Consider the following 23,924-nt stretch of genomic DNA (forward strand, 5'->3'; position numbering starts at 1 on the left):
AACTTTAGTTTGTGTGGTTACAGAGGTCTTCATTCACAAAGAAAGGATATTTCCATCAGGGATACTGTAAGAGTCTCATTAAACTTAGAACTATCACTCCTGTCCAATAACTTAGATTTTCTATGTGTACAGAGTTAACCGACCCTGTTTATCATGAAAAGTTAGAGCTATTGCTACATAATAAAAGTAGAAATACGTTTAGAACACAGACAATAAACTGGGCACCTCTTGGCACCACCATACTCAGGTTAGTTGTAAACAGGCAAAGACAGCAACCATAGCTAGGTAAGTAAGAGCATGGGAACTAGGGACTTAGACCCCCCCCCCCCCCCCAAGGATGAAGATCTGGATCACATTACCAAGCAAGCCATATTGACTAGCAGAGATGCTAGATGAGAGGAGGAGAATCCAGAAAGGATAGTAGGGGAGGGATGATGTGTACTAATTATGACCTTGGCTTATTACCTTCACTAAGCCCCAGTCTTGTAAGTTTCCCTAGCAACTATGATCAATCAGAATCTTAGAGGGGCTTTGCATAAATGGAGTAAATATAATATGAGAAATAACAGGGAAACAGAAGCAGGGAACAGGAGTATATGATCAGAGCCCTATTTATATCCCCTTTGTAAGGGAAGTGCACCTATCTCCCAGAAACTGTGACCATGGCTACTGATAATCCCTAGCTATATCCTTCTCTGGAGAATTGCCATTGGTCAATGGGAGCCACCTTGCACAGGAATGTCTGGGAAGTTATACACCTCACCTCAAGCAACAGTCCACAGCAAATGACTAACTGATGCCTCAAGGTGGAATACAACTGTGATACCATTACTGCTTCAGAGCTCTCACTGAGATAAAGATGATGCTAGCTTAGCTTCTTCCTGAGTCCTATCTTGCTTGTCTCACTTCCTTACAGGTTTCTTTGTGAGAACAGCCTCACCTCCGCAAGAATCCCCATCTCAAGCTCAGCTTCCAGGGAATCTGACCAGGATACTAACCTCTAAATTCCTGCGGTTCTTATTACCACTAGTCAAGAACATCCATTGCTAAGACTTGCTGACAGTTGCACTTCCCTTCTGGGCAAGACGAGCTAGATCTGTTTCCTCCAGTGCTCCCTTAGTGTCTATAATTCCCTTTACCTTATCACTGATCCTTTTACATTGAAATGACAGGCTTGTCTATCACCAGTATTCCTACTACCCCTGAATCTTAGGTTCAATGTTCATATGAACAGGGTATGAAATAATGAAAGGACATTATGATGAGAGACAGTATCTCTCACACTGAATATTATGACTGACTAGCCTGTAACCAAACACTGTGAAATGTGCACAATTTTAATCAAACTAATATTTTGGCATCACATTAACACACACACACACAAATGAAACCATGGGTTACTTGACAGTGTTCAAGTGTAAATTGTCTCTTTTCATTCACTTCTATTAAACTGTTTTCTGTTTGTAAATACAAGCTGGGGGCCATCCTGCACTGTGTTCTTGTGTGCGAGGCAATGAAACATGTTCTCAGAGCCATCAGATATTTTGGAAAAATACTTGATTTCAGACCTTGTCTTGTGGAACAATGGCTGTATTAGTCAGGGAAGGCTAACTGCTGTCACAAATATCCCCAAATCTCCATGGCTTAGCGCAGTAACACTGTTTCTCATTCACATCACAGGTGGAGGATCATGCATGGAAGATTTTATGTGCCAGTCCACAAAATGGCATCCCTCCCTTCTGCCCACACTGTGGCATGCAGCTCCACCTACATGAAAAGGGTCTGGTACCATTTAGTACTGTGGCCAGGAAAAAAAGAGAGAAACAAAGCCGTTGGTGAGCACCAGCTCCCTCTACCAGTGTTGTGGCAGACAGAAATTTCCACTTAAGTGTTGTGCCCTGAAGCAACTCCAGAGACATCCAAATAGCCCCTGATAGGAAGGGCTTCTAGGGAAGTTGATTCCCACTCCTCCGAAGCACACAGCTGTCTTCACCAGTGGCAACACCAAGCAGCTCGTTTGCCACCTCATCCTGACATAAACAGATCTCAGGAGTACGTGTTTCTAACACATACCATTCTGGAAACAAAATACTACAGGTTAACTATTTAGGATCTCAAGTTCGGGCAGTACCTTACATTTTTTGCGCCACTGATCATAATAGTTGTTAATGGATCGATAAACACAATTCACAACTGTCAACATTAGAAAGTTCCTCTGCTATTTTCAACACCTCTGCTTCAACACAGTTTGATACAAAATAAGTTTCTACTGCTTGAGAACAGTCTGATTTCACTAAACTGTTATTTCTTTTTCTCCAGCCTGTGCCTTTACATATACCCATCACACTCACGTCTGCCATCATGGGAAGTTAAGGCTTTCGCCCTGCATTTTGCCTCCAGAAATACCCTGATAATGTATACCCAGTTTCCTTTTTTATGGTTCCCCTCTGTTTCTCATTTGGTTTTACACCTTCTGTCCACCTCATTTCCAAACCACACTAGGACAGACAACCCAGCTGTCAATTATCTCCCTGGCCCTGATTTTTCAGCCCTTGGCATGTTAAAAGAACAGAAATAATATGGAATTCTCAAGAATGCATTCAATTTATTTGTTGAATGGCTAACATATGCCAAAGTATGATGATGAACAAGAGGGTCATGGTCCCAACTATTACCACCTGTGATGGTAGACAATGCTGACATGGGGTACACACATCACATGTTCACACACACACACACACACACACACACACACACACACACATTCAAGCATGCATTTATCATCATGACCACCATTATCCTAGCTCCCTTAGCCAGCAAGTCCTTTTCACCATTGGCATTCAGCACTTATTGATTGCACATAAGACTCACTAAGTCCCACTAAGATCACTACACCATATCCAATACTTCTGGCAACACTCATTTCTAGAGAAAATGTTCTAGCCATTCCTCAATGCTCAATACTCCAGAGCAGGCTGTTCAAAACTTATTTAGCTAACATCTGGGTCTGTCACACCATTATCTATCATCTTGTGGAATAAAGAGTTGGACAGAGACTTGCCCATGGAGTAGACACATTGCAAGTCTGGGCTTTTGGAAGACAGCCCAAATATTCCACCTGCAGGACATGGGTACAGCACATAACTACCAAGGGCCCATCTAGGCTACCAGTGGTCAGACAATCCTATTCCAATTCTTAGTCCAAGTTCAATTCTGGCCACAGCAAATGATGATTTATGTCTCAGTGGGACCTAGGGTAGAAGATCTTGCCTGTCAGACTATAAGGCTTTAGAAGTTTTTCACCTGATTAATATAGACAACTAGTACACCCCGTGTTGGAGAGAGACCAGTCCTCATGACAATGATCTCAGCAAATGAAGCAAAGAGATATACACTGCTTGTTGGTGATCTTCACCTTAGTTCTTGCCTTCCCAGCCTGCAAAGGTATAACCAGGTATATCTTGAAATAAATATCCATACTATTTACTCTTCATATCAGGGTCTCTACTACTATTTGCAAGAAATCTTTGATATTTGCTTATGAATTTGCTTATGAGTTTACTGATGTCTCCCCCTCAGTACAGTCTTTGACATCGTTATTGGTGTGGAGTTTGCTTCTTTTAATAGATTAAAAAATACCAGTTGGCTTCCTCAGTTATTAACCTCAGAATGGTTACTCAATGCCAGAACTATATCAGACTTCCTCTAATCTGATCACTGTGTATTCTATCATTTCTTCATGTTGTGTCTAAAAGAAAGATATTTTTTAAAGTCCTTGTGGTAGACAACTTCTAAAATGCCTCCCAATGATCCGCAGTTCCTAATGTTCCTCATGTAACTCCCTCCCTCTGAGTGTCAGCTGGGTTTTTTGATTCACTTCTAATGAAGAGAATATGACAGAAAGAATGGGATGTCACCTACCGGCTTAGATTCTAAGAAGACTATGGTTGCCATCTGAGTGCTCACCTGCTCTCTCTCACTTGCTCTAAGAAAGGCCAGCTGCCATGTTGTGAGCTGATTTATGGAGAGGTCTCAGTGGTAAGAAACTGAGGGAGAACTCTAGCCAACAACCAGTGAGGAACCAAGGTCCTCATTCCAACAATCCACGAGGAACTGAATCTTGCCAAGAGTCACATGAATGAGCTTAGAAGCAGATTATCCTCCCATGCAGTCTTCAGATGATTCCTCAGCTCCAGGCCACAGCTTCACTGAAATCTCATGAAAGACCTTGAGCCAGGAACACTCACCATTATATTTCAGATCAATGGAGACTATGAGATAACAATTGTTTATAGGTTTTTTTAAGTTGTTTTAATGTTTTCCTTTTGAAATAATTATACATTCACAGGAAACTGCAGGATTCCTACAGAGACATCTCATGTGTACTTCACCCAGTTTCCCCCAATGATTGCATCTTATAAAACTATAGTACAAAATCAAAACCAAAAATCAAAGCAGGTAGCATATAAGTGTAGAGTCTTATGCCATCTTACCCATGGTGTAGATTCTTATAACCACCAGGGTAATCAAGACAAAGAATCAAGATACAGAACTTCTCTATCACCACAAAGATCTTCATGCTACCCTTTGATTGTCATATCCATCCCATACATCATCCTTAACCCCTGGAAATCACTGATCTCTTCTCCATTTCTGTAATTTTGTTTTGCCAAGAATGTTATATAATTTATATCATCATATATGGCCTTCTGAGGTTGGCTTTGTCTTTTGCATGTCCTTCACATGCGTCCTTTTTGTTGTTTTAAGGCATTGGGTTTTGCAGTGATTTGTTACACAGCAACAGCTAATACACCACTCTCATGGGAAAAATTACTTCCTGATTAAAGTGTGAACTGAAAAAAGATTTCCCATTGGGTATAGGAACATGAACACTTACTGAATGTCTCTTAGAAACAGCCATCATACCACAGCAAAGATATTTACAATAACCTCAAACTCATGTTCCTAAGGGTCCTCTGTTCACACAGCAGAAGGGTTGGACAAGTTTATAATTATAAAAATATGAACGAGCATTTCTGAAAATGTGTTTCACTAACCGACAGTGCTGTGAGAGGTATCTCCTTGGAGTACACTCCCATTAAGAATAAAGAACAAATTAAGACATATTGGTGGTTATGGTTGTCTCCTAAGTGTGCATGAGAATCAATTTAGGTTCTTGGGGAATAAATGAATAACCTGATATCCTTGAGCCCCACACCTAGGGAATCGGATTCCGTAATCTACAGTGGGAAGACCTGGAATTTTTCATTTTTTACAAACTTTTGTCGTGCTTCTGAGGCAGATGACCCAGGACCATACTTGGGGAAATACCATTGAACAGCATTTTCTCCTTCTCTTGCATTCTGCTGCAAGTCTCGAACACTTCCCACTTCATTCATACTTTCACTTGCTACCTCAGTATTATTCACTGAATAGCAGAGAACAAACGGGATTGAGAGTCATGCAGACGTGAGACATCCCACTGTCTCTGCTACCTCCTCCCTGTGCAAACTTGACAGAGTTACTTAAGCGATTTCAGCCTTGACTGCACATTCACCTCATATAGTTGGTGTGAGGCTTTCAAAATGTTGTATAAATTATGCCGATCCGTGGTAGGAGCGCTTGAAATCCCACCTGATTTGGGTTTCATCCCCTTCCTTCCTTCCATTAATTATCTGGAAGCCCGGCTGTTCCGTGTTATGGTTCCCCAGCACGCTTGTCTCTCTTTCTTCAGATACTGGTAGCCCCCTGCTCCTCCACAGTCTCTGTGACACCGACAACCAGAATGCATTTTGTTATTGCTTTTACCACTGTTGTTCAGGTAGTAGCTCCATGGCATGATCCTCCTCCATATAAATCATTTGTGGGCCCAGTGCCAATAAAAATAACCACAGGAAGTATCTAGAGCCTGATTTTGTTTCCTAATACAGTTTTCCTCTTGTAAAGGACCCCATTATTAAAACATTTTTAACAATTTCTGGGACCAGCTCCCTCTTTACAAGAGTCTCTGGTTGGTAATGAAAGAATGAACATTAAATGCTTTTACATAAGTGGCTGGGGGAAAAATAGGAATAGCTGTGTTAAGAAAAACAGTTATTTAATTATGAGCATTTTATGGTGCTCTTAAGGTATCAGAACCCCACAGCTTGCTTTACTAACACTGCATTTCTAAATCTAGCTTGTGCTGGTTTCCTTCCATTTTCAACATTATGTTTCCTGGGCAATTTGAAAACAGCAGGCCAGTTTGGGGATAAACATTAAAATACAAATACTTCAGCTCTAGTGATTTTGCGAAGCAGCTACACAAAGCACTTGCAGTTTTAAGCATATTTTTTTAAAACACACATTGCTTGGGGACCGCTGTGCCATAATACCTTACCTTAAATAGGTTGTTGATTCGTGGCAACACATTTAATGTCAGTGCTTTTATTATTTAACATAAAATTCAGGCAATGGGCCTGGCCCAGATTCAGCGAGAGAGAAAGCTGACAAGCTCCTGTCTTGTTGATGTGCTGGTTCCCTTTAAGGGAGAACCTGGGTTTGAAAAACACATTGACTTGCCACTTCTAGGGACTTCCATGGGACCTCCTTTTATGACCATAGGATTCATCATATCACTGTGGTTATTACTTTTGTAAACATAGTTATGACCAAGTATACTAACAAGGAGGTCTCATATATGCTTGCTGTTTACAAAAGGTTTCCTCCTTATGTATTGGCTCAATGCTCACAATAGCTCAGTGAGGATGATCCTTGAGACTTCCATTATAGAGATGCGGATGTTGAGGCTCACACGACTTAAGCCACACATGCTGAGCTTCTAGCTGGAAGAAATAGAACGTGAAATCAGATGCTTGACCTAGTTGTTAGAGTAGCCAGCTTATCTTCCTTAGTAAATATTTCTCCAAAATGTCAAAATGATTACACATTTCAGATCCAAGTGGTCGGAACAAGTCAGGCAACTTAGTTATTTGGAAATGCACACTTGGTTTTAAATGGTCATATATGCATTTCCTCCATGGACTCCTCTGTACCCTGCAAAGTCCAGCTCCTCCTCTGTGTACCTTTCCTCAGCTCTGCCAGGAAGGACCCTCCACTTTCATTCTTTCTACAAATAGGTATAAAGTACTTTTGTGTCTGCCTGGTGTAGTCCTAAGCACTAGGGAATTGGCAGTAAGAAGGACAGACATGGTCTGGGGTTTCAAGAAGTTATTATCAAGTGGGATGGAAAAATGCAAAAACAATTTTTTTAAGTTTATTTATTCATTTTGAGGGGGGAGGGGCAGCAAAGGAGGGAGAGCAAGAATCCCAAGCAGGCTCTGCACTGCCAGTGCACAGCCCTATGTGGGGCTTAAACTCATGAACCATGAGATCATGACCTGAGCTAAAACCAAGAGCTCGACACTTAACTGACTGAGCCACCCAGGGACCCCTGCAAAAACAATTTTTAAGTTTACGTGATAATAAAAGCTACCAAGGATAAGAACATGGAGCGTTAGGGTGCACAGTAAGGATGCCTAGGCTAGGTAAAGAGACAGGAGAGGGCACAGAGATGAGGGGATGGAGGGCTAACTAGCTGCAGTTAAAGAGCCAAAGGTGGTTTCTCTGAGAAAATAACATGGCTCTTATTCTTTGGAGGAGAGCTACTGGTTTATGTTATTTTGTGTTATTCTCCCCCATTATTCTGTTTGGCCTTTGATGACAGGAAGCATATTTTATGCATATTTGTTTAACTTCTGAGCTTACAGTAGAAGCTCAATGGTATGTGTAGTTGTTCTGTTGTGCCTGTTGAACCAATGAGCCAGCGACCTTCCCTCTAAACTCCAAGATAAAAGCCCTAGGCTACCAAGTTTCCAGCGGATTGTTACTTGGTGTTCTAGGGAGATGAAGTAACCCAAAAGATTTCTTGCTTGTATTCCCTCAATCACTGCCTCCAGTAATATTAATACCACAATTAATAACCTTATGTCACAGTTTGATGTTGCTGCATGTGCTTAAAGCATATATCATGCTCATCCATCATTTCCTTATGTCAACAGGGCTGTCTACATTTAAGTAATATTAATATAATTAATTGGCATTAATTCAATTAATAATATTAATATTTATGAAGCACTTATTTTCTGTTACATCCTCTTTCTAAGCCCTTCATAAATATTTCCTAATCTTCACAATATTCTGAGGGGAAGAGAATTATTATTCCTACATTTTACAGATGAGGAAACTGATACAGCAAAAGGTTAAGTGATCTGTTCAAAGACCCAATAAAGACAGTGGCGTAATTTAAACTAGGCAATCCACATGTGGAGCCTGCAATCTTGGACACTATTCTAAAGCACGCTCTTCCGTGATTTGTGTAGTCTGGAGCCTACCTAGTCCAGTGGTCTTCCTTACTCAGCATTTGATTGCTAACAAATTTTACCACTTTATCTAAAAAATCCACTCTGTAGATGTATCACATGAGTCAGTACATCCCAACATCATAACCTCAAAGGACTATTTATCCAATAAGGGAAGTTGGCATTGCCCAGAATCTAAAGATGAGAAGTCACAAACGCTGTATTTATTGTATCCTACCAGTGAACCATTTGGACTGAATTGACCCATTAACGGAATGATTGACCAGTTAGCCGTTTGATTAAATAGGCTTCATGGACAACCCAAGGGCTGGGGATGTTTTAACTGGTCAGTCATTCCCAGGGAATTCAAAGCTATTCTCCTATAACTCAAATCTTTGGCAATTTGTGACAAGCGTAAAGTAAAATTTCCTTTTCTTTTTCTTTCAGTTCCATTGATTTTTCCCTTCACATTAAAGAAACCGTATACAGACAGACCAGAATCTGTGGCTCCAGCTCAGCAGGTCCCCATAATGACGCATGTGTCTCTTCTCTAGTAGATGAAGCCCATGGAGATGGGAGGCTCACACGGATTTTCACTGCCCTCCCTCTCTTTTATATAACTGACTAGTTCTGTACTAGGTTTTGAATATGGAGTCAAGAAATATCAAGACAAAAACACCTTTGGTTCATTCAATCATTCATTCATTCATCTCCTTGGAGGGCCATCGGTGTTCACTCCTTTTAATCTTTAACAGACTCCTTTAATTTTAACACTTAAACATTAACATACTTCTTAATGTTCACTTTATTCACATGCATTTCAAATTCTTTTGCTTTCTTAGAATTGCACTCAATCTGCAGATGTCTCTTGCTCAGACTTTCTCTTTATAGGCTTTTCCTAGTTTTCCTCTTTTCTGCTATTCAATTCGAGAGCTCTAGATTGGGTTCTGATTATAAACCAGTTACACAATTACATCCTGTCCCAAGTCCTCCACTTTCTCACCTTTAAAATGAGGTGTGGGTAGGTAACTGCATGACCATAAAGAAACATGTTGGTTGTAATTTTTTTTCCCTGTTTCTATTTTTCTAATTTTAGTTAGGTGCTAAGCTACTTAAGGTCAGAGTAGGTGGAGGGATACCTGGGGAAAAGGTGGCTGGATATCTCCTTGTATGACTTGACCACATTGCTCTGAAGAGGAGAGAGGAAGAAACTCATTCCCAGCTCACCAAGACGGGGTCTGATAAAACAAATATTCATTCCCTCTTGGATCCCTTAAATGACAGAGCACTGGCAGCAAGGATAAACTGGAACTCAACTTCTGCTATGACCACACTCGACCTGTTTGGCATGTCTTATCCAACTGTCTGTCAACCAACAAGAGACGGACACAGAATTATGTATGCCTCTGGATTTGGATGATTCTCCCTGATATTAATCACTTGTCAGTAGATTTGTCCCTGAGCCCAGGGCTGGCACTGGTACTGTGCATAGTATAAGAAACTAAAAGGACAAATTTCATTTATTTCATTTTCTTAAAGCTTTATATATCTCCTGGCACAGCTGTAACCCCTACAGATTTGAAGGCCACCCTTCACACATATCCCAAGAGATTCTGGGGCTGTTGGCTCTGACAGGTCTTCTCATTTCTTTCCATTTCTGACTCTCCAAACTCGGACAGGGACAGCACATCAAAATAGACACTGATATCTACACTTACTGCTGCAACCATAGGTATCCATTACAACAGCTAGATCCATTCTTTCAAAGCCTTTCCAGTAATCTGAACGAGGAGAGAAAGTCTGGCCTTGGAACTGACAATCAAAGCCCTCCAACATTAGTCTAGAGCCTCAATTAATGGCCTGACATGTCTTGAATTTTAAGTTGCTGGAATTTTTAATTAAATATTGAAGAATTCTTGTGGTAGAATATGACAGCCTGTTGCCAAATAATTTACACTACCATGTCCTATTACTTTTTGAAAGCACTTTCTCTAGTATGCAAAATCCCGAGACATGCCATCAACCAAAAGCACTAGGTTTTTCCATAAATTGAATTTTAAGAAAAGATACTGGTGGTTTGGGTTAGCATTTCTCCTTCTAAAAGATTCCAGAGAAAAATCTTTCCTCAGCATCAATCTATTTGAGGAATTTCTTTTACAAACTTTTATTGAACTATTGAACACATTTTAATACGCTATCTTATTAACCTTTATAAAAATTCTAGCATAGTAATTCATTCCCCTTGAAGAGATGAGAAAACTGAGGCCCAACTAGAACAGCAACTTGTACAAGATTACAGAAGGAAAAAAGGCAAAACCAGGATTCAAATGGACTTGAATTCAAAATCTTTCTCAAACTCCAAACCTTTTGCGTCTTTGTACCAGTCTGGTTAACAATGTTAAATGTCACTAATTTGAGGCTTTTTATTTGGTTGGTTGTTGGTTGGTCTGGTTGTTTTGTTGTCCTCTATACTCAGACTTTTCCTTGAAGCTTATGGGAAGGACTAATGCCCTTGCAAATTTCCTTCCAGTCCTATGATCCTATGGTATTAACTCCCTCTCTCATTTCCTTCCTGCCTTCCTTCCACATTTCTAGAACACCTATTACGTGTTACCTGCCAAGCTTAAAGATGAAAATACACTGCACCCACCTTGCTACACATTCAGTATGCTTTTCCAATCCTATGATAGTCTCTGGCATTTCCCCATGCACCCACTCATTCCTTAACCAGGCAAATATTTATCGAGCATCTACTAAAGTAGTATACTAAGCCCTGAGGATTTAACAAATAATTCAGCCTTTGTCCCTGATCTCATGGAGCTGAGGCTCCACTGTCTCCATCTGGGTTTCTCTTTAATTTCTTTTCTCTCCACATGCTTATTCTATAAGGATTTTTCTGAAACATGAGAGACTGGTAGGGTCATGAACTGAGGGTGCACATTTTTAAGTGGAAATTGAGATTATGAGACATTAGCAGATGCTTATTTCCACTTATTCAATAGTACCTACAGAATCATAGTACCTAAAGATATTTTCATTTATTCATTTCCTAACTTCATTTTATTTTTATTTAACCTTTTATAGCTGCAGTTCACACCTTCCCCAACTCGTCTATATGCTTCTTGAGTCACTCCATGGTGACTCTACTCACAGCATAGGTTATAAAAATATCCATGGGATAAATTCCAAACCCATGTCTTTGTCTCTTGTTGTTGCTATGTGTCTGTAAACATGAGGTAGCAACTCTAAAGTCTTGTTATAACAGGCAAGCCTGTAAATATGAATAATACATATATTCCCAAGCAAGTTCCCTGCCCCAGGCAGCAGATACTCAGTGAAGGATACTACCAGGGGCTATAACTTTTTGATAAATATAGCAAGTGCTCCACTAGAAGTCATACAACTCCCCAAAGTGGATTTTAGACATTTCTCTCCTTCTCAATAAAAACATTGCAGAACTAGATAGGAAGCATGAGGTGGGAAGAGGCATTTGAACAAAAGTTGCCACATTTGTCTTCATCCGTGCCTTGGTTTCCTTATTTTGAATGTATTCTTAGTAGTGAAAGATGCTTGGGGCACCTGTGTGGCTCAGTCGGTTGAGCATCCAACTTCAACTCAGGTAGTGATCTCATGGGTTCGAGCCCCACATCGAACTTTGGATCCTCTGTCCCCTCTCTCTGCTCCTCCCCCACTCACATTCTTTCTCTCTCTCAAAAATAAATTAACGTTAAAAAAAATAGTAAAAAATGCTCTACCTACACCTCTTGGGATAGTTTTAACTATCCCATGAGATAAAATGTTAAAGTGTTTTATAAACAATAGCTATAAATCTATGTTGTGAACAAACTTTAAATTATATAGTATGTTACAGACAAAATTTAATTTGTATTCCTTCACTTTTCATTTATGCTTTTGACTTACCAGATTCCAGATTTGTGACCCATTCCCTCTAGGCTATGTTCCCAGCTCTGATAACTTACTAAATAACATATAAGATAAGCAAATCAGATAACATATCAGATAAGCAGATGTTAGTGCCTAATAATGGTTTAACTATCAACTATCTTCGCTGACCAGTAAGGTTTAATAAAAGTAGGGTAAATATGGTAGAATAGAGGAGTTTTCACTACTACTCTTGCAACATATAAAGAGGTGTCTAATCGGGGCACCTGGGTGGCTCAGTAGGTTAAGTGTTCCAGTCTTGATTTCAGCTCAGGTCATGATCTCATGGTTTCGTGGGATTGAGCCCCATGCCGGGCTCTGTGCTGGCAGAGAGGAGCCTGCTTGGGATTCTCTCTGTCTCTCCCTCTCTCTGTGCTGCCTCCTGCTCATGCTCTCTCTGTCTCTGTCAAAATAAATAAATAAAACTTTGAAAAAACAACAAAAAAACTTTTAAAGAGGTGTCTGATCCACCTATCTACTCCCAGGGCCAACCCTGATAGAAGATCAAACTTTGGAATGTTGCAGAACATTCCATTTATTGATGTTTGAAAGGGAATGCACATACCAGTTAACATTTTTTGTACTCTACTGCCTATGCCAGGTATAATTCTAAATGTCATACATAGATTCATTATATCTTCACTGCACCCCTGTGAAGGAGACAATATCATACCCATTTTACAGATGGGAAAATTGATACACAGAGAAGCCAGGAAAACTGTCCAATGTCACTACACTAGCACGAACAAGAGAACCCTGGCAGGCTGATCTCTGAACCCACCCCGTTAGCCACCATGCCACATTGAGAACCCCCACAGTGCTGGCTACAGATGAGTGGCTCCAAGTTTCAGAATCCCCCAGGAAGAAAACAAAGGTCCCTTCCTGTGAAGACTAAAGGTATCTGACTAGCCACCTCTGGTTTCCTTTCTTTTTTTTAAAATTTATTTATTTATTTTTGAGAGAGAGAAAGCATGAATAGGGGAGGGGGAAAGAAAGAAAGAGAGAGTGAGAGCGCGCGTGCATGCAAGAGAGAGACAGAATCCCAAGCAGACTCCACACTTTCAGCATGGAGCCCAATGTGGGGCTTGAACCAACAAACCGTGAGATCATGACCTAAGCTGAAACCAAGAGTCAGATGCTCAACTGACCGAACCACCAAGTACCCCACTTTACATGCCTTCTTATGCTGTCTCGTGCCTTCATTTGTTGTGTACTATGTGCCTCTCATGTTAGCTTAATGCTTATTCATTTTCTAGGAGTTAGCTTAAGGCTCCCCTCCTGTAGACAAATGTAGATGCTTCCCACAACCAGTTCCCATTGCCCAATACATATTCCCCCTCCCCCCCCCCACCTGTGGGTGCATTTACCTTCACATACTGCAATCGCCCACTTATCTGACAGCCACTCCTTGAAAGCTGGTATGGGTCTTTTCATCTCCATTTTACCAGGATCTTGCATGACATCTGGCTCAGGTAGAAAGACCTGTACAAGCCCATCAACTCTGAGTGGGGATAGAAGGAAACAGATTTTAAATTAATGAAAACTACATCCAGAATCAGATTCACGTACAAATTCATCTCCACAATTTGAAGGAGAATTCTAAAACAAGAATTCTGGAAAGCATTAAACATTTCTATTTTCTCTTATGGTTTCCCAAATCAGAAAACTACCTGGGAGGCATATTAAATGGCTTCAAAAATCAAGTAATGAAAGAAATCGCCCATTTCTTGTAATCAGCACTCTGCCATGTGCAGCCAGAACAAGATTTAGAAGTGGGTGTTTCTTCAATCAGCAAAACTAAAAGGAAAATCAATGGAATGGGAGAAGATATTTGCAAACGACATATCAGATAAAGGGTTAGTATCCAAAATCTATAAAGAACTTATCAAACTCAACACCCCAAAAAACAAATAATCCAGTGAAGAAATGGGCAAATGACATGAATAGACACTTCTCCAAAGAAGACATCCAGATGGCCAACTGACACATGAAAAAATGCTCAACATCACTCATCATCAGGGAAATACAAATCAAAACCATAATGAGATACCACCTCACACCTGTCAGAATGGCTAACATTAACAACTCAGGCAACAACAGATGTTGGCGAGGATGTGGAGAAAGAGGATCTCTTTTGCATTGTTGGTGGGAATGCAAGCTGGTGCAGCCACTCTGGAAAACAGTATGGAGGTTCCTCAGAAATTAAAAATAGAACTATCCTATGACCTAGCAATTGCACTACTAGATATTTATCCAAGGGATACAGGTATGCTGTTTCAAAGGGACATGTGCACCCCAATGGTTATAGCAGCACTATCAGCAATAGCCAAAGTATGGAAAGAGCCCAATGTCTATTGATGGATGAATGGATCAAGAAGATGTGGTATATATATACAATGGAGTATTACTTGGCAATCAAAAAGAATGAAATCTTGCCATTTGCAACTACATGGATGGAACTAGATGGTATTATGCTAAGTGAAATTAGTCAGTCAAAGAAAGATAAATATCATATGACTTCACTCATATGATAACCTTAAGATACAAAACAGATGAACATAAGGGAAAGGAAGCAAAAATAATAATGGGGAGAGGGACAAAACATAAGAGGCCCTTAAATATGGAGAACAAACAGAGGGTTACTGGAGGGATTGTGGGAGGGGAGATGGGCTAAGTGGGTAAGGGGCATTAAGGAATCTACTCTTGAAATCATTGTTGCACTATATGCTAACTAACTTGGATGTAAATTTTTTTAAAAATAAATTAAATAAATAAATCAATAAAAGAAGTGGGTGTTTCTCAGTTTTCCATCTATCCTGTTCTTAATCTGAGTCTTTCCCAAATCAGGTACTAGAATACTTGTGATGCCAAATACAAAATATGGGTGGAAGGGGCAGGCCCAGGAAGGGACAGGCATATAGGAATATCTCCAATGGATAGGAGAAATGACTAAGCCAAAGTCACCATGTTGATCTACGTAATACAGAGCAAGGCCATGGGGAGAGGACCAGAGAGAAAAATCAGTAGCATAAGTAGCATGGACTGGGATAGAGGATATGGAGGGGTGGAGTGCCTGGGTGGTTCAGTTGGTTAAGTGGGGTAAGCATCCAGCTCTTGATTTTGGCTTAGATCATGGTCTCACAGTTCACGAGATCAAGCCCTGAGTTGGGTTCTGCACTATCAGCACGGAGCCTGCTTGGGATTCTCTCTCTTCCTCTCTCTCTGCTCCTCCTTCACTCATACTCCCTCTCTCTCTTTCAAAATAAATAAATAAACATTAAAAAAAAGGCTATGGAGGGGTACCTAGTGAAGGGAATGAGGATTTGTACATTTGCAGTGGAAATGATGAGAAATATGGTATGGCATGGATCTGCTTTCCATGAGAGACGGGAGTAAATACAAATTTTTGTTACTATTATTTGTGGTTACTCAACTGCAGTTCCCCTTGAAAAAATAGCCACTTAGGTTTCCAGGATACTTAAAATTATATTCATCATTTAATTCCAGAATTTTGGCTATGACTACAAGGGTGCTTTACAAAAATGCTCAAAAGTCAAAAAAGTCTCCGTTTTTAATTTCACTCAAGGGCAATGTCCAGGAGTGAGATGAATTTGCATTTCTTTTTCAATTTATTCCAGCAATGATTTAGCATTCCTTACAGAGGGCACTCCAGGAAGCTAACTCTCTTCTTTCCTTTAACCTGGTTCTGCTTAAGGCTGAAGACATCCTGGATTTAGACAGATTTGTGGCTATTTGCTATGGAGGGATATTTCCAATGTTTTCTAGGACCTGTATCCCTTTGAGAATCCAATAGAAAGTATGGATATTCCTCAGAAAAATAAATGCACACAAGAAAATACACACAAAATTTTGCTTACATTTTGAATAGACTCACAAATGCCCTGAACCGTTTCCATGGACCTCTCAGGTATCCATGGACCCAAGTCACCCTGGGTAACTACATGGATCCAAGTAGGGACAGTTAGAACCTACTGTCCCTAGATGAATTCACTTGCCTATCACGTTTAGCCATGTTAGAACATTTCATCTTACTTCCTGTCTCAAATAAGGAATATCTATAGCCAAAGTTACTCTGGGAAAATCTGGAGTTTTGCTGAACCCTAATGTGATTCTGGTACTCTAGAAATCCCTAATTTGATCCTTTCACTTACCACTGGAGACAAAGAATCACCCAGTGGGTTAACAAAGACAAATGTTGGTCTTTGTAATTTCTGAGACAATTTAAAGTCACAGTCCTGCAGTGGGCATTGTTTAATCATTGATATCCAGTGTGGAGTGCAGGTTCGTGATAAACATTTGAGGTCTTTAGGTAAGAAAGGTCACCTGTGAAGGAAGAGGTGGTTAGAGGAGGTCAGAGATAACAGGTTCCTTCAAATTTCCTGGACGAAAGCACTCAAGGGTACTCATGCTACTATACCAGGTACCATCTGTAATTGATGAGTGGTTTTCAAAGCCGTCCCCAGCTAAAGCATTTTGCAGTAATCCACTCAGGCAATACTTAACTTGCTGCCAATAAGTCACATAATTCAGGCTGTCTACCTGAATCATCCCTCATGGAGTGTAAGTAAAGGCTTCTTCCTCCTCCCCACCTCCTTCTTCTCAGCAGCTAGCTCTCAGGAATGGGCCAGCAGTACTGAAGGCCAGTTAAATTCGTCTCTTACCTGACTGCCAAATGAAATGTTAAAATTCCCTCAACCCCTCCGAAGAAGCTTTCAATAATCAAATAACATAATTCCAACCAGATGTCAAATACTTTTAGAGTACCATTTCTCTTACATTTCTACTTCCCTCTAATGATTTTCTATGGGGAACATTTATAAAAATATTATGCTCTGAAGAATTATATGACACTATTGTTTTTTCCTTAACCGAAGCATGAACCTTTCTTTTCCAATAAGAGCAAAAGAGCAAAAAATTATTTTAATGCTTAATGCACAAATAGCACTTAACATGCTACTAGGCCAGAAAAAGACTCCAATATTATATATTACATAACTATATTTACATTACACAATAAAACAAAGTTTGAGTGAGAAACAAAAGTATGTTGAGTCTCAGACAGTAGATATTAGGCCAGAGCAGAGGGCTGGGCTTTCTTGAGAGACATGAACTGAATATTTTCTGAAACAGAAGAGTCATGTGAAATAACCTAGTCATTTTTTACAACAAGAACTAGAAAAGGAGGAAACTTCAAAATGTGTATGAAAGAGAATGAAGAAAAATATATCAACATCCAGAATAAAGCATACTCAGAATAAAATCAATCCAGCTGAAAACAAAGGGCTCAACTTTTCCGTGCAACGTCAGAAAGTGGTTAAATCTCATCAAGGCTAATTTCTTCCATATCAACCCTCAGTGTGTGTGAGTATATGTGAGTTTGGACCTAACATCTGTGAATACTTTACTCCCTTCAAGTTGAGAGAAATACACTTTCCCTTGCTCCTACCTTCAACAAGACAATAGCAAGAGTGTATTTTGACATCCTAAGGGTGGGAATACAAAAGCCATCTTGCAACAGACCTCTAACCTTGTGGGTTGTGCCGTATCTGAAACTCATTCCTCCTCGGGGAATTCCTCTCTTTGTGGCAAAGCAGAACTTGTGTGTCACCTCTGGAGATTGCAAAGTCTCCATACTCCTGTTACAAGTCTGACTTGCTTCTAGGTACAAGCCCACAACGTGAGCTCTATCAGTCTGACTCTTGCAGCATGGACTTTGACGGTCACGTAGCAGAGCTAAAAAGAAAAGGTCCTAAAGACAGTCCCTGGCAGTGGTGGTGGTGGGAACAGCAGTAGCAACTGTGCTGACAGTGGTATAGCGTCGGGTACCAGCCACCGCAGCAATGCAAAGGGCAGTATCTAGCGCATCATGGAAGTGGCTGCTCTGTGGCAAAGGTCAAGCTCCTTGATGTTATGTGAAGCACTGTTTCCAGTTCTGAAGCCTTTTGGCCCGAATTTCGTGCAATCTATGCTGTTCTTGGGCTATTCACTAAGTATCTTCCTCATTGTCTTTAGAGAATTACTAAAGCAAGCTCTTGTAACTAATAAAGCACTGCAACCTTAACTTTGTATAGCTTGCATCATTAAATTTTTTTTACTAGATATAATTTCAAACTTCCACAAAAGTTGCAAGAGCAGTTCAAAGACTTTCTGGACACCCTTCAGCCAGTTTCCCCAATATTATTATTCTGCATTGCTTTCTTCTGTTTCTCTCTAGAATTCTTCTAAACTGCTTAATTGTAAATTATAGACATGATATCCTTTCCCTAAAATGTCACTTGGTATTTACTTAAAAAAATTATCTTACATACAGCACAATTTTCATCATATCAGTAAGGATAAACTGCTATTATCTAATCTGCAGACTTTATTCAGAATTTGCCAAGTGTCCCAATGATGTCCTTTATAGCAAAAGAAAATTTAAGATCATTCTGGAACTATTTAGTACATTTTAAACAAATTTATGTCCTGCCTCAAGCAGCCAGAGTTGTTTTCTGTTGCTTGTGGCAGATAACCCAAACTGATAAAAACAATTGGAACTGGGAATGAGATTCTGCAAGCGATAGACTTTAAAATGTGCAACTGCCGGTGTGGAAAAAGGTAGGGACAGAAGCAAGAGAGGACGCTGGTGTGCTGCACTGGCAAGTTGTTGAACTATTTTTTGCTGAACTCTTGAGACCATCTACATGCCTAAGGAAGGCTGCCAATGCCAGCAATTTGTTAGGGTCATCAGTGGCATCATAAGAAAGAGACATGAGGAACAATGGCCCTTCTTTCTCTAAACAAAGCCATACCTGGAGGTGATGCCTACGACTCCAACAGCCCTTTTGTGACCAGAGAGGGACAAGTCTGAAGGCAAGGACAACCCTTGGAAGACAGCACGGCATCAATGTGGAAACAATGGATCCCTCAGGATATGGCTGAGCTATCCCATCTCTGGACTTTTAGCTTTGTGAGATACGTTTTTTATCCATTATTTAAGCCAGTTTCTGTCAAGGTTTTCCATTACATGCAGCTGAAAACACCCTAAAGATAAACATACTCGCCAAATGACTCCGATTCCATGTTGACATTTTGTTTGACGGGTTAGACATTCTCATAAATATAAAACTGGAGGAGGTGCCATTATTCTCTATTGTATCATAAAGCTAGTTTCCTAGACCCTCCTAACATGGTATTTCTTTTTTCATAAGCATCATAGAGGATAGAATAAAATGTGTAAACCAACAATGACATGTAAAATACCACTAGTGAAAATAACAGCATAAAGAAGCCTCTTAAAATGAGTTTCTCAGTGTTTTTTGCATAATATGGATTAAATATCCTGTCAACATTTATTATAGACTTAATGGTACAGTTAACACTTGCACAACATGGATTTGAACTATGCAGGTTCACTTACATGTGAATTTTTTTCAATAAATACAGTACTATAAATATATTTTATCTTCCTTATGATTGTCTTACTAACATTTGATTTAGCTGACTTCATTGTAAGAAGACAGTATATAATATATATAACATACAAAATATGTGTTAATTGACTTCCAGTCAATTATGGGTAAGGCTTCCAGTCAACAGTAGGCAATCAGTAGTTAAGTTCTGGGGAGTCAAAAGTTATATGCAGATTTTTGACTGAGCAGGTTGGGTGTCACCCCTAACCCCCGGCATTGTTCAAGGGTATAAACTAATAATGCTAAAGAAATCTTCTGTGTGGGTTAATTGATTAATCTCCATGATATGCTATGCAATAGTTAGTTCCGTTTTACAGATGAGGAAACAGGATTAGGGAGATTTACCAACTGCATCAAGATCACAGAGATCTTAAATGCTGGACTCAAGATTCAAACTGAGTGAATCCCACTCCACAGAAGGTGTTCTACCTTTCTGATAATTAGGCCAAGGTGGTAACTCTCCTCAAAGGAAAATTAATTTAACAGGTTAAGTTGAACTGAAAACTAGACACATGAGTTGAACGGTGGGTGTGGAGCATTCTTTCCAAACTCAAGATGAGATGACCTCAAGGAGGGGCTGAGGGGTGTCAGTCTGGAGGAAGGGGCTGCCATAGCTCCATCAGCACAGACTCCCTGCCCTACTCCCGGGCAGCCACTGCCACCCAACCGCGCCCACAGATGAAAGTGGTTGGCGCAGAGGGACTATAAGGGGAACTGTAACATTTGCAGAGGAATTGTTATGTTTAACAAAAACCTCTCAGAGAGCGGCTAGGGCTAACAGCCTCATTTGCGGGAAAATGAATCCGAGACACTTGCTCAATTATATCCCTGACCCATTCTCTTGTGTTTCAGAGGATAAGGTAGGCTTGTGAGCTGCCCAAAGGTGGGGAAATGCCTGCTTATTTTAACAGAGTTCACGACCCTCTCTTAGCTCTACGGAGGCCCCTGTCCCTACCCTATCTGTTCACTTGCAGCCTGATTTGCCAGTCTCATGGCTGGGCCTGGATAATTCTCCACAGAGAAGCAGAGGTATGTTTCTATCACTGATTCTCCAACTCTTAAAACATCACTTAACTGAATTTTACATATAGTGACTCTGAAAAGGATTAGTTTGGGCAGTGAGGACTAAGGTTGCAGGGGGCATTTATTTATTGGTGGAGTGTTTGGCTTCTATCCTATAGCAATAGTAGGTAGACTCACCTCTCCAACATAGTTCTGAACAATTAACCAATTCATCTTCCCAGGATTACTTGATAGTGATCCATTTCCATAGTTAGCCAATTAGCATCAGGGGAAAAGTAATAAAAACTACCGTTTGTGATCTACTTACTTTCGTCCCAGCACCGAGCTTAGTGCTTTGTATATATTACATTAACAACCCCCATAACAAAACTCTGGGTATTCTTATCCCCAGGTAACACACGAGGAAACTAAAGTTCTGGGAGATTAAGAAGCCTTCCTACATTCTCATAGCAAGTGAGTTCTTATCATCAGTCATGTCAATGTAGACCCATGACCTTCCTGATCCATCAAGATGCCACTTCATCCACCTCTTATTATAATTCACCAGAAGGGAATAATAATACAAACAATGGGGGCACCTGGGTGGCTCAGTTGGTTAAGCACCCAACTCTTGATTTCAGCTCAAGTCATGATGTCACAGTTCATGAGTTTGAGCCCTGAATTGGGCTACACACAGCATGGAGCCTGCTGAGGATTCTCTCTCTCCCTCTCTCTATGTTCCCCTCTCCTCTAAATAAATAAACAAACTTTTAGAAATTATAAAATAATACAAACAATGACTGTTCTGTAAATAACCTCCTTTCCAGTAGGATCAAATGCTAGGGAGAAGGGCATGGTATTGTGGATGTTCAGGAGAAATACAAAGCAGGAAACAGAATTAGGGCATTAATCAAATTTCAGCATTTGACTTTCTTCTTGCAGAAATATCTTTATCACTCTTGATTTTCCTCCAACCTCAACCTTGCTCCTTCTTAATTTCCATTTCTGGTTCCTCCTCCTCTGCTAACCCTTAACTCTGTTGTCCACCCTCTTTTCTCTCCAAATTCCTTCTCTAGGTGATCTCATCCTCTTCCATGGCTTAAAATAACACTTTCGTACTGATGACTCATAAATCTCTATCTCTAGCTCTTAACACTCCCCTGGGCTCTAGATTTATACATCCAACTGCCTACTTGACATCGCCTCTTAGCTGTCTAATAGACATCTCAAATTTAGTTATGTCCAAAATAAAAGTCTTGATTTACCCCCAGCTGTCTTCCTTATCACAGTTGATGGTATCATCACCACCAAGTTTCTTGGGCCAAAATACCTTTTCTCACTCCTCCCAAACAATCTATCAGCAAATCTTGCCAATTCTTATCTCCAAAATACTTTCAAGAGCCCGCCACTTACCACCATCTCCATTGCTCTGGCCCTAATCCCAGCAACCAATATGTCACACCTGGACTTCAATGGGCTATTTCTACTTCTTCCTCTGCAGAGTTCATTCTCCACACAGCAGCCAGCCAGAATGACCTTTTAAAGCATAATACAGGTCAAATTGATTAGGGCTTAAAAGCTTCCAACAGTTCCATTGGACTTAGAGTAAAAAACTCCTCCACATCACCAACAAAGCTATCCATGATACATTTCTTGCCAGTCTCTCAAACATGACCACATACGTCTCTCCTCACCATTCTCCAGCTTCCCTGGCCTTCTTCCTAACCTTCTAGCACACTGAGCTCCTTCATGTCACTGGCCTTTGAACCTGGTATTCCTCTGCATAGACTTTCTTTCCTCAGATCTTCTATGATTACCTCTTTCTCCTCATTTGAGTCTCAGCTCTGATGTTCCCTCCTTAGAATGACTTTCATTGGCCATTCCAGCTAAACTGTCTTCCTCCATTCCTTTCTCCAAGTTCCATTACATCCCATCACCTAGTTTTATTAGTTTAAAAAGACTAGGGGTGTCTGGGTGGTCAGTCGGTTAAGGCGGCTGAATTCGACTCAGGTCATGATCTCATGGCCTGTGAGTTCAAGCCCCGCATCAGGCTCTGTGCTGACAGCTCAGAGCCTGGAGCCTGCTTAGGATTCTGTCTCCCTCTCTCTCTGACCCTCCCCCACTCACTCTCTCTCTCTCTCTCTCTCTCTCAAAAATAAACAAACATTAAAAAACTTAAAAAAAGACTTACATTATGTGGTAAGTGACATTTTGTGTTCAGTATTTGTTGTCTGTCTCTGCCCCTTAGAACGTAATCTACAAAGAGAGAGTCCAGTCCAAGAGTCCTGATCAAAGAATAGCTGAGCCCCATGGTGACATAACAGAGGTCAAGCTCCACAGAGATTGGATGAAATATCCCACAATGATACCCACTCGTGATTGAGCAATACTAGTTTCTGGAATCTCTTGACTCAGAGAATAACATGTTCTGGTTAGAGAACACTTAAGTAGACTTTCAATTTTAATTAACAAATCAGCATCTTTATCCATAACTTCTTATGAGTTTGAATGTATATTCCAGTTGCCTGGGACAAAATCATTTGATGACAATCATATTTAAGGAACCTACAAACCTAAGCACTACAGAGCTCTCCCATCCTGGTCAATACAAAAATAAGTGCCTAGAAGTGCAGTAATAACATATCAAAAACCTAAAGTGTGTGGCATTAGCTCAGTGCTCAGCTGGTAGGCAGCAAGGAATCTTTGGTTACAGCTGCAAAATAGATTATCTATTTTGTAAAACTGTCACCTGTGATAACTTAAAAGATAATATACTTTTTGAACTTATAGCTTTACAGGAAGTAATTTGGAAAGAGAACTTTTCTAGCACGTTGTTGACTGCTGTTGACTGAATGTGACAAGATACTATAATAAAAACGATGAGCTAAGAACAGAACTGATTTGTAAGCAAGCATGGAAAGTAACAGAGATGGTCCAGAAAATAGGAGATTTGCATGATTGGAACAGACCATTATTTCTTATCATTGATTGGTGAAAAACTGAAAGATTAGAACATAGCCTTGTGTCAAGGGATACATCAAGGGTATGGTTTTCACACCCAGTGTTAAACTTCTGAATGAGTTAAGATGGCACTTAGTTAGACTTACACTTGGACAAAATCATCCAAATAAAAAAGACTGAAGTTGTGGCTCTTTCCAATGAAGGCTGA

At 40.2% G+C, this 23,924-nt stretch overlaps 1 long non-coding RNA gene across 2 annotated transcripts in view; it reads right to left on the minus strand.

Annotated features, from left to right (window-relative positions):
• Positions 1–311: 311 nt before the first annotated feature.
• Positions 312–23,924, minus strand: part of LOC123383104 — a 42,198-nt gene continuing 18,585 nt past the window's right edge. The window contains exons 1-3 of one of the 2 annotated variants that reach the window (XR_006592471.1): positions 22,169–22,760; positions 13,649–13,782; positions 312–6,824 (exon numbers count right to left, since the gene is read on the minus strand). This is a non-coding gene — a long non-coding RNA (uncharacterized LOC123383104). Of the gene's footprint in view, positions 6,825–13,648; positions 13,783–22,168; positions 22,761–23,924 lie in introns of those variants that run through there. The other variant, XR_006592470.1, reaches the window with a different exon arrangement.

Source organism: Felis catus, chromosome F2, assembly GCF_018350175.1.
Source record: "Felis catus isolate Fca126 chromosome F2, F.catus_Fca126_mat1.0, whole genome shotgun sequence".
Lineage (NCBI taxonomy): Eukaryota > Metazoa > Chordata > Mammalia > Carnivora > Felidae > Felis > Felis catus.